Source organism: Arachis hypogaea, chromosome 1, assembly GCF_003086295.3.
Source record: "Arachis hypogaea cultivar Tifrunner chromosome 1, arahy.Tifrunner.gnm2.J5K5, whole genome shotgun sequence".
Taxonomy (NCBI): Eukaryota; Viridiplantae; Streptophyta; class Magnoliopsida; order Fabales; family Fabaceae; genus Arachis; species Arachis hypogaea.
In genome coordinates this window covers 74,145,514-74,155,810 of record NC_092036.1, presented here as the reverse complement: position 1 = coordinate 74,155,810, position 10,297 = coordinate 74,145,514, and the positions used below count along the sequence as shown (strand labels likewise).

At 35.9% G+C, this 10,297-nt stretch overlaps 1 pseudogene; it reads left to right on the top strand.

The window, feature by feature from the left end:
- Window positions 1-9,836: 9,836 nt before the first annotated feature.
- On the top strand, window positions 9,837-10,017 carry LOC112758191 (uncharacterized; annotated as a pseudogene).
- The last annotated feature ends 280 nt before the right edge of the window (window positions 10,018-10,297 follow it).

The following is a 10,297-nucleotide window of genomic DNA, read 5'->3' as shown; positions in this document are numbered from 1 at the left end:
TGTTCTTATGTATTTTCAATGGTAGAGTTTCTACACACCATAGATTAAGGTGTGGGGCTCTGCTGTACCTCGAGTATTAATGCAATTACTATTGTTCTTCTATTCAATTCCGCTTGTTCTTGTTCCAAGATATCACTTGTTCTTCAACTTCATGAATGTGATGATCCGTGACACTCATCATCATTCTCACCTATGAACGTGTGCCTGACAACCACCTCCGTTCTACCTTAGATTGGGTGAATATCTCTTGGATTCTTGATACACGATGCATGGTTGATCGCCTGACAACCGAGTGCTCGCCTGACAACCGAGCCAGCCATTCCGTGAGATCAGAGTCTTCGTGGTATAGGCTAGAACTGATGGCGGCATTCAAGAGAATCCGGAAGGTCTAACCTTGTCTGTGGTATTCTGAGTAGGATTCAATGATTGAATGACTGTGACGAGCTTCAAACTCCTGAAGGCGGGGCGTTAGTGACAGACGCAAAAGAATCACTGGATTCTATTCCGGCCTGATTGAGAACCGACAGATGGATAGCCGTGCCGTGACAGGGTGCGTTGAACATTTCCACTGAGAGGATGGGAGGTAGCCACTGACAACGGTGAAACCCTTGCATAAGCTTGCCATGGAAAGGAGTAAAAAGGATTGGATGAAGACAGTAGGAAAGCAGAGAGACGGAAGGGACAAGCATCTTCATACGCTTATCTGAAATTCCTACCAATGAATTACATAAGTATCTCTATCTTTATCTTTATGTTTTATTCGTATATCACCCATATCCATTTGAGTTTGCCTGACTAAGATTTACAAGGTGACCATAGCTTGCTTCTTACCAACAATCTCTGTGGGATCGACCCTTACTCACGTAAGGTTTATTACTTTGACGACCTAGTACACTTGCTGGTTAGTTGTGCGAAGTTGTGTTTATGCCATGGTGTTGAGCACCAAGTTTTTTGGACTCATTACCGGGGATTATTTGAATTGTGAAAAGTATTGATCACAATTTCGTGCACCAGTTGTCCAAACTCAAACAATCCCCGGCAACGGCGCCAAAAACTTGGTGCACGAAATTGCAATCACTCTTTTGCAATTCCGCACAACTAACCAGCAAGTGCACTGGGTCGTCCAAGTAATACCTTACGTGAGTAAGGGTCGATCCCACGGAGATTGTTGGCTTGAAGCAAGCTATGGTTATCTTGTAACTCTTAGTCAGGATATCAATAATTCTCAGGTTTAATTGTGAAAAGTAAAAGAACATGAAATAAATACTTGTTTTGCAGTAATGGAGAACAGGTTGAGGTTTTAGAGATGCTCTATCTTCTGAATCTCTGCTTTCCTACTGTCTTCTTCTTCATGCACGCAAGGCTCCTTCCAAGGCAAGCTGTATGTAGGGTTTCACCATTGTCAATGGCTACCTCCCATCCTCTTAGTGAAAATGTTCAACGCGCTTTGTCACAGCATGGCTAATCATCTGTCGGTTTTCAATCAGGTTGGAATAGAATCCAGTGATTCTTTTGCGTCTGTCACTAACGCCCAGCCCTCAGGAGTTTGAAGCTCGTCACAGTCATTCAATCCTTGAATCCTACTCAGAATACCACAGACAAGGTTTAGACATTTCGGATTCTCTTGAATGCCGCCATCAATTCTACCTTATACTACGAAGATTCTGATTAAGGAATCCAAGAGATATTCACTCAATCTAAAGTAGAACGGAGGTGGTTGTTAGGCTCACGTTCATAGATGAGAATGATGATGAGTGTCATGGATCATCACATTCATCAAGTTGAGTAACATGTGATATCTTAGAATAGAAGCAAACGTGATTGAATGAAAAACAGTAGTAATTGCATTAATCCATCAACACACAGCAGAGCTCCTCACCCCCAACCATGGGGTTTAGAGACTCATGACATAGAAGATACAATAAGAAACATGTAATGTGTCATGAGGTAAAGATACAATGTCAAAATATCCTATTTATAGTGAACTAGTAACCTAGGATATACAGAAATGAGTAAATGACGTAAAAATCCACTTCCGGGGTCCACTTGGTGTGTGCTTGGGCTGAGCATTAAAGCTTTCATGTGTAGAGACTTTTCCTGGAGTTAAACGCCAGCTTTTGTGCCAGTTTGGGCGGTTAACTCCAATTTTTGTGCCAGTTCCAGCGTTAAACGCCGGGAATTCTGAAGCTGATTTTCAATGCCGGTTTGGGCCATCAAATCTCGGGAAAAGTATGGACTATTATACATTGCTGGAAAGCCCAAAATGTCTACTTTTCAACGCAATTGAGAGCGCGCTAATTGGGCTTCTGTAGCTCCAGAAAATCCACTTCGAGTGCAGGGAGGTCAGAATCCAACAGCATCTGCAGTCCTTTTTTAGCCTCTGAATCAGATTTTTGCTCAGGTCCCTCAATTTTAGCCAGAAATTACCTGAAATCACAGAAAAACACACAAACTCATAGTAAATACCAGAAAATTGAATTTTAAATAAAAACTAATAAAAACATACTAAAAACTAACTAAAATGTACTAAAAACATACTAAAAATAGTGCCAAAAAGCGTATAAATTATCCGCTCATCAAAAGATCATAGAATTCATAATATTATCTGGATTCTAATTCCGAATGACAATCGCATCCTTCTGATTCAAAGGTAAGTGTGATGCCAAACCCATTCAGGATTACAGTTATAAACCCCACTGTAAGAAGAGACATGAGCTTAATCGAACTTTCATTCTCATGCAAATTCACATCCTAAGCCTATATTAGTTTTTCTTGCTTGAGGACAAGCAACAATTCAAATTTGGTGTTGTGATGCGTGTGCATTTTTCCTATCTTTTTCTAGTTAATTTGTATCTAAATTGTTGAGTTTAATAAAGAATTAATTATATTTTAGCCATTATAGATGCTACTTTCAGTCTTTTTCAATTTTGTTTATTTTTAGGTAGCATTCGGCGAGATTTGATGGAGTTTCTGCAGCACAAGAATCAAAGAAGATGGCAGCGAGGAGCGACGCGCATGCGTGACTGACGCGTGCGCGTGATTTGGAGGTATCCATGGCAATGCGTGCGCGTGACTAACACATCCGCGTGACTTGCGAAGAAGACCAGCAACGCGTCTACGTGACTGACGCATACGCGTGACTTGCGCCTCGTGTAGATAATGCAGAAAAATGGTGGGGGCAATTTCAGGGCTGTTTTAACCCAGTTTTTAGCCCAGAAAACACAGATTAGAAGCTGCAGAATGGACAAAGCAAGTGGTCCCCACCCATCAGCTGAAGACTTGTTAATTAATTCGAATTTAAATTCAAATCTTATTTGGAGGAAAAGATATTATTTTAGTTTTAAATAGATTTTAAATTAATGAGGATTAATTATAAAAGGAATGCCAACAGGGTGATTTCAGGAGAACATTATTTCATTCCAATTTATAATCCTAGTTTTCGACTCTAAACCATGAGCAACTAATCCTCCATTGTTAAGGTTAAGAACTTTGTCTATTATATGGATTGATTCATTTGCTCTTTCTAATTTTATTCATGTATGGATTTATAATTTAAGAATTGTTTTCACGCTTTATCTAATGAATTTGGGTGGAACGGAAGTATGACCCTCATTCTATTTGAGTTCTTGTATAACTTGGAAAAGCTCTATACTTGAACAACAGCTTGAAAACAAATTCTCCTAAATTTTAATTATCTGAATTTAACAGGATACGTGACATATAATCCTTTTATTTCTTGGGTAATTAGAGTTTTTGTGGCATATAAACTAGAAATTGATTATCACCCTTTAATTGGAATTAATTGACCAAGGAATTGGCAGTTAATGAATTTTAGAGGAGACTAGGAAGGTCTAAGGAATTAAAGTCTAGTCACATACAGTTTGCCATAAATTAAATCCTGCATAATTAAATTAGTTAGTAAGAAAAGTTAATCTGGAAAAATAGATAACTCTGAAACGTTAACTATTTTCTCTATATTTTATTCCCAACTCATTGCTGCTTGCTTTCTGAAATTCTTAATTTACTGTTTAATGCTCTTTGAATACCAAAACACTCTTTTCTATTTGTCTAACTGAGCCACTCAATCAATCATTGTTGCTTGATCCATCAATCCTCGTGGGATCGACCCCTACTCACGTAAGATATTACTTGGATCGACCCGGTGCACTTGCCGGTTAGTTTTTGGGCTGTAAAACACCACACCAATGATGCATTGTAAACGATTGCGGCAAAAGACAATTGCACTGGAACATTAGAAGAAAAGAATAAGTTGGAGTAAGAATAATCATTAAATTATCAAAAGAATAATATAATAAAATGAGTATATAAAAAATGCTATACAAAATTATAAATTGTACCTTAAAAGGATCAACTTCGATGAAAAACGAAGAATACATTATATGAAGTAGTGAAAGAAGAATAATAAATTTAAAGAAAATGAGTTGACTCTCAATTTTAGCCTCATGTACCATAAAAAAACTCTATATATAGGCTTTATTAAAAAAATAAATATGTAAATTAGTTATTATTAAGGTATTTTTTTGTTATTTACGTTAGTTATAGATTATATTTGTTTTGTTAAAATTATATGATTTTATCTCTCATATCATGATTAGAATCATTGTTTTTTTTATCACAAATAGAGTAATCGAGGCCAAGTGAATATCAGTGATGCCAGGTCTAGTAGGGGAGACTCAAAGCGCATTTGTGAAGGGTTGGAAGATTTATGATGGGGCACTTATTACGTGCGAAACAGTGCAATGGTTGAAGATGAGGAAGAAAAAGGCGACAATTATTAAATTAGACTTCCAGAAGGCTTATGATCGAGTAAAGTGGAACTTTGTGGATGTGGTGCTACAGAAGATGTGCTTTGGTTGGAGATGGAGAGGGTGGGTTAGGGAGTGTATCGGTACAGCATCCATGGCAATCCTAATAAATGGCTCCCCATGTAAACTGTTCAAGATGGAGAGAGGTTTGAGACAAGGTGATCCACTATCTCCATTCTTGTTTGTTCTGGTAATGGATGTCCTACACAGGATGATAGGGGAGGCAGTGAGGAACAAACGAATTTTGCCGCTGCTGGTTGGCAAGAAAAGTATAGAGTTGTCTCATCTCCAATTTGCAGATGACACTATATTATTCTGCCCACCGGAGGAGGAGACCATCAGAAACTATGCCAGATTGCTAAGGTGCTTTGAGATAATGTCGGGATTAACAATTAACTTCGATAAATCAAGTTTAATCCCAATCAATTGTGAACAGCATTGGACTGACAATATGTGCAATTTGTTGGGATGTAAGGAGGCGAACCTTCTAGTCAGATATCTTGGAATTCCTCTAGGAGCAAACCCAAGGCTAGTCAAGACATGAAAACTGATAATTGACAAGGTTGAGGAAAAGCTCAGTTTGTGGAAGGCAAAGGTGCTGAATAAAGCGGGTAAGTTAGTCTTATAAAGTCTGTTTTGAATAGCTTACCAGTGTACTACCTGAGCCTGTACAAGACACCGAGGGCTGTGGCAGATAAGTTGATATCACTGTAGAGAAGATTCCTATGGAGTAAGGAGGAAGGTAGGAATGGTGCAGCACTAGTTAAGTGGAAAGTGGTTCAGGCCCCTAAAAAGGAGGGTGGCTTGGGGGTAGGTGATGCAGTGATTAGAAATGTCGCTCTACTCTTCAAGTGGTGGTGGCATTTTTCAAAGGAGGAGTGTCCTCTATGGAAGAAGGTTGTATGCTCCTGCTATGACTTGAACCCCAATATGATGTTAGCAGCTCAGCCACTACCTACTAAAGGGGGTCCATGGAAGGATATATGTCAGTTGCAGCTAAAAGATAACAATGTAAGAGACAAGATAATTGCTGGGTTGTCTATGGAGGTGGGTGATGGTAGGAGGACTCAACTCTGGGAAGATGTCTGGCTACAAGGTGGTTCGCTCAAGATGAGGTTTCCAAGACTTTTCTCTGTTTCAAACCAGAAAGGATCTGCATAGGGAATTGTGGATTTTGGGATGGGCTAGAATGGATTTGGAACTTCCAGTGGAGGCGAGTCTTATATCAGTGGGAGTTGGAACTAGTGGATATTTTGCATGAGTCTTTAAGGTCTGCTAAGTTAGCTTGTGATAAACAAGATAGAATCGTTTGGAAGTTTGACAAGGAAGGAATTTTTTCAACTAACTCTTTTGTGCAGGTGGTACAGTCAGATACTCTCCCGGAGGATATCACTAGCTATAGCTTCACCAGAACCATCTGGAAAGGTTTGGTGCCACCACGAGTGGAGTTATTTATTTGGTTTGTTCTGATAGGAAGAGTAAATACTAAAGAAAGACTACTTAGATTTGGAATAATTAGTCATGGGGACAACATATGTGTGTTATGTAAAAGAGATGTTGAATATATTCACCACTTGTTTCTGGGTTGTGAGTTTACTTGGCAGGTGTGGTGTCGATGGCTTTCTGATTTCGGGAGAAAGTGGTCTATTCCGGGCTCATTAAAAGAACATTTTGAGAGTTGGACAGGCGTGGTAAACAGGAAGGAGGAGCGAAACAAGTGGATGATATGCTTCTTTGCGGTTATTTGGAATATCTGGCTATGGAGGAACATGCGGATTTTTAATTCCAAAGATGGTGGTCCATAAGAGGTGTTTCAAAGATCCTTGACCAGTTATAGAGAGTGGAGTAGTTTGGATCCCTTTTGTTGTTGATGGCAATGGCAGAGATGACATCAGGGATAGTTTAATTCTTTGTTTTATTTTCTGTTATGATCATGGCTACATGTTGGTTGCCTACCACTCCACTATACTGTGTTGAGCTCTCTTATTCAAAAAAAAAAGTTCATATCATTATCATACCATATTATTATTATTATGGATCACCATTAAGGTAACAACTTGCCATTAATAAAATCATTGGATAATAAATAAGAATTAGAATTGTATCAATATAATTAAAATGATTAAAAATATTTTTGAGTGATAATTAGTTTGATAATGCATTAAATATTAATTTTATATAATTATAATAAAGATATTTTCTTAAATTAGTATAATTATGAATTATTCATTAAATACTAATTGTAATATTGTAATATAATTATAATAAAGATAATTTTTTAAAATAAATTTATTTAGAGAAATATAAATTGATTATTAATAACTGGTGCCATTATCATATAATTATCATATCATATTATTATTATTATTATTATTATTATTATTATTATTATTATTATTATTATTATTATTATTATTATTATTAAAATGATTAAAAATATTTTCGATTGATAATTGATAACTAGTTTAATAATGCGTTAAATATTGATTTTATATAACTATAATAAAAATATTTTCCTAAATTAGTATAATTATGCATTATTACTTAAATACTAATTATAATATAATTATAATAAAGATATTTTTATAAAATAAACTTAGAAGAGAAAATAGTTTTTATTTTGGCGGAAAAAATGGATTCATGAGGAATCGACACTTCACTTCCATTAGCCGAGAAAAAAACCCAATTTTAGTATATTGTTATGGGCTGAACAAACAACTTAATAAAGACAAAAAAAACTAAACCCCTCTTTCAACTCTCAACTCTGTAATGTCCAAAAAAAAAATCTCTCAACCCTGTTATAGCATCCTCTACCGCCGTAAAGAGAGACTCAGCGCCGCCGCCGTCCATTGTGCTCAGGGGCCACCGCTGTAGGGAGTGAGAAATTGCCATCGTTCGCTGCGTTGTGGTCGTGCTCCAAGTCTCCCCCTATTCACTCTCATGATCTCAAAAAATCCCCAAAAAAAAATTAAACCCTAGCTTCTTCAAAGGTTCTACCGCCGCCGTCCGGGGTTGTCGGCGCCTCCGCGTCTCCGTCCTTCCCCCTGTCCCGAACCCAGGCCCTGTCTCCTAACTCAGCACGTCGTCCTCATCCTCGCTGGCTTCTCTGTTCGAGGCTTGGAGCAGCTCGCCGTCGTGTAGCCCCTCACCCCTCGCCGCTTGCCGTAGTCTCTCCACTCGCCATCCTGTTGTCTGTCAAAGGTTAGTGGCACTGCTTTCACTTTTTTGGTTATTCCTTTTATGCTCTGTTTAGTGATTTGAGTATTTGACTGATTTCTGAATGTGAATTTGTGAATGTAAATCAAATAATTGATTTTGTGCTGTTGAAATTATTGTTAGTTATGGATTTGTTGAAATTATTCTGCTGTTTCCACTGATTTGTGCTTATTTTGTTTTTTTTTTCTCTTTAAATTTTGAAGTTTGAATGAAGTCTGATCTAATCTGCTACATTTTTTAATTTTAATTAGCTAAAGTCCCAAAAAAAGATTTTCTTTTTTTGGGTTTTCTTTTCAGTATGCTCAAGTTTTTAGAATTTTGTTGGTTAGACTCATTAAACAAAAAGAAAAATGAACTTCAAGAATGTTTAATGCATTTAAATTAATTTAATGTTGAATCGGTTGTGCTGTTGGTAATAGTTTTTTTTATTGGATTTATCCTTTGAGAGTTGCTGTTAGTGTGGTTTGGTGTTGCCTTATTGATTTCAATTGTTGATTTTTGGATATGTGGTATAAGAATGAGGTTGAATCATGCTATAAGAATTTTTTTTAAGCAAGTGAAGTATAAATATTTATAAAGTCTTTTAAACTTTTATTATCAGAATATGTTAGCATATAGTTCAAAAGACCCTTTAAAACAATTTCTATGGTCAAAGAATAAAATATCGTTATCTGAAGAGGAGTTATTTTAAATATTAATCTTAAATACTTTTAAAAAAGTCATTTGATATACTTCAGATTATTAGATACCTTCTGAGGTCTTTGATGACTTTAGATTAGGTTAAAAGAGTATTTGAGATATTTATAGAACTTGAGACAATCATAAAAAAGAATCTCTTAACTAAAATAAGTGAGGAGTATAAAATATAAAGAGTTAAGAGTTCAAAAGATGCTACCTTATTGATTTCAGTTATGATTTTATGGATAATTATTTGATTTCTGGTTGTGTTGCTGCTGTTTTTAACATTGTGAATGACTTATTAATTTCGGTTATAGGTGATAGTATTAATCAATAAGCAATTTGCTAGTAATAAGCAAATGATGCTGCTAATCCTAATCTTCCTAGTTTTAAGATACTCAATCACAAGGTTCTAATTTTTAGCTTGAAAATATGTTGCTCTGGAAGTAGTGAATGAAAATCACAATATCAATGTGTATTTTGTTTACAACCATTTAATATTTAGATATTTCTTTTTACTATTTAATTTTTGAGTTTGTAATTTGATAATATCCTATAGATTTGGTTGACATTTCTAGTAATGTGATATTAAGAGCTATTCTTTCTTTAGTTTTTATTGATTATGGAATTTTAAGTGTTGAATTTCTTTTGGTACGAGAGTGTGAATGTCTTGATGGAAACAGAATCAAATTCATGATATTCTCTGCAAGACACTTAGATTTGATGTGGTATCTTGTGAAATTCATTATCTATTTTACATTGATATCATAGGAAATTATTGTATTTAAAGGTATTATGTTGCTGCTGTATCAAATTTTCAAAGTGTGCTTCTTGAGTTAGGGTCTTTGAGGAAAAGAAATGATCTGAAGATAAAATAGACTTTACCAAATGTGTGCATTATTAATTATTTCATCTTTCAATCATATAATTACAGTCTTCTTTTTCGATTATCATTCACATGGTAGGTGTAAAAGATAGTTGTTTTTTATTGACGTGACGAGATATAATTAAATGCAAGTGTGAATCTGTTTTATATTTCGTTAAAATCAAATTCTTATTTTTAATTGTTGAAAAGAAGGGAAAAAATTGAAGTAAATGGTTTCGTTGTGTTTAGAGTAAGGAATGGGGGACAAGAAGAAGAAGGCTCAAATGTTTGTAAAACTAGTGTCTGCTGCTGGGACCGAATTTTTCTATGTGAAGAGGAAGCCAAGGCAGTTCACAGAAAAGCTCGAGTTTCGCAAGTACGATCCAAAGGGTTAACCGCCATCTTCTCTTTACAGAGGCTAAGATGAAGTGATACACCACCTTTCAGTTTCATTTCGATGATCATGGCTATATTCTTGTAGCTGGAATAATTTAGTACTGTTTTCTTTGAAACAGTGAGCTTGAATCATGCCAATCTGTGTTTTTTACTTCTTTACCTTGTGTACATTTTCCTTAACAACGTAAAATGGTAGCTGAGTTTATAGCAAGGTAGCTGCCAATATAAAATCATGAGATCGTTAACTCGCTAGAAGCATTAATGGTTAATCTAATCCACCTGTGTATGGGATATGTTGACAGGTCTGAGCTATAAG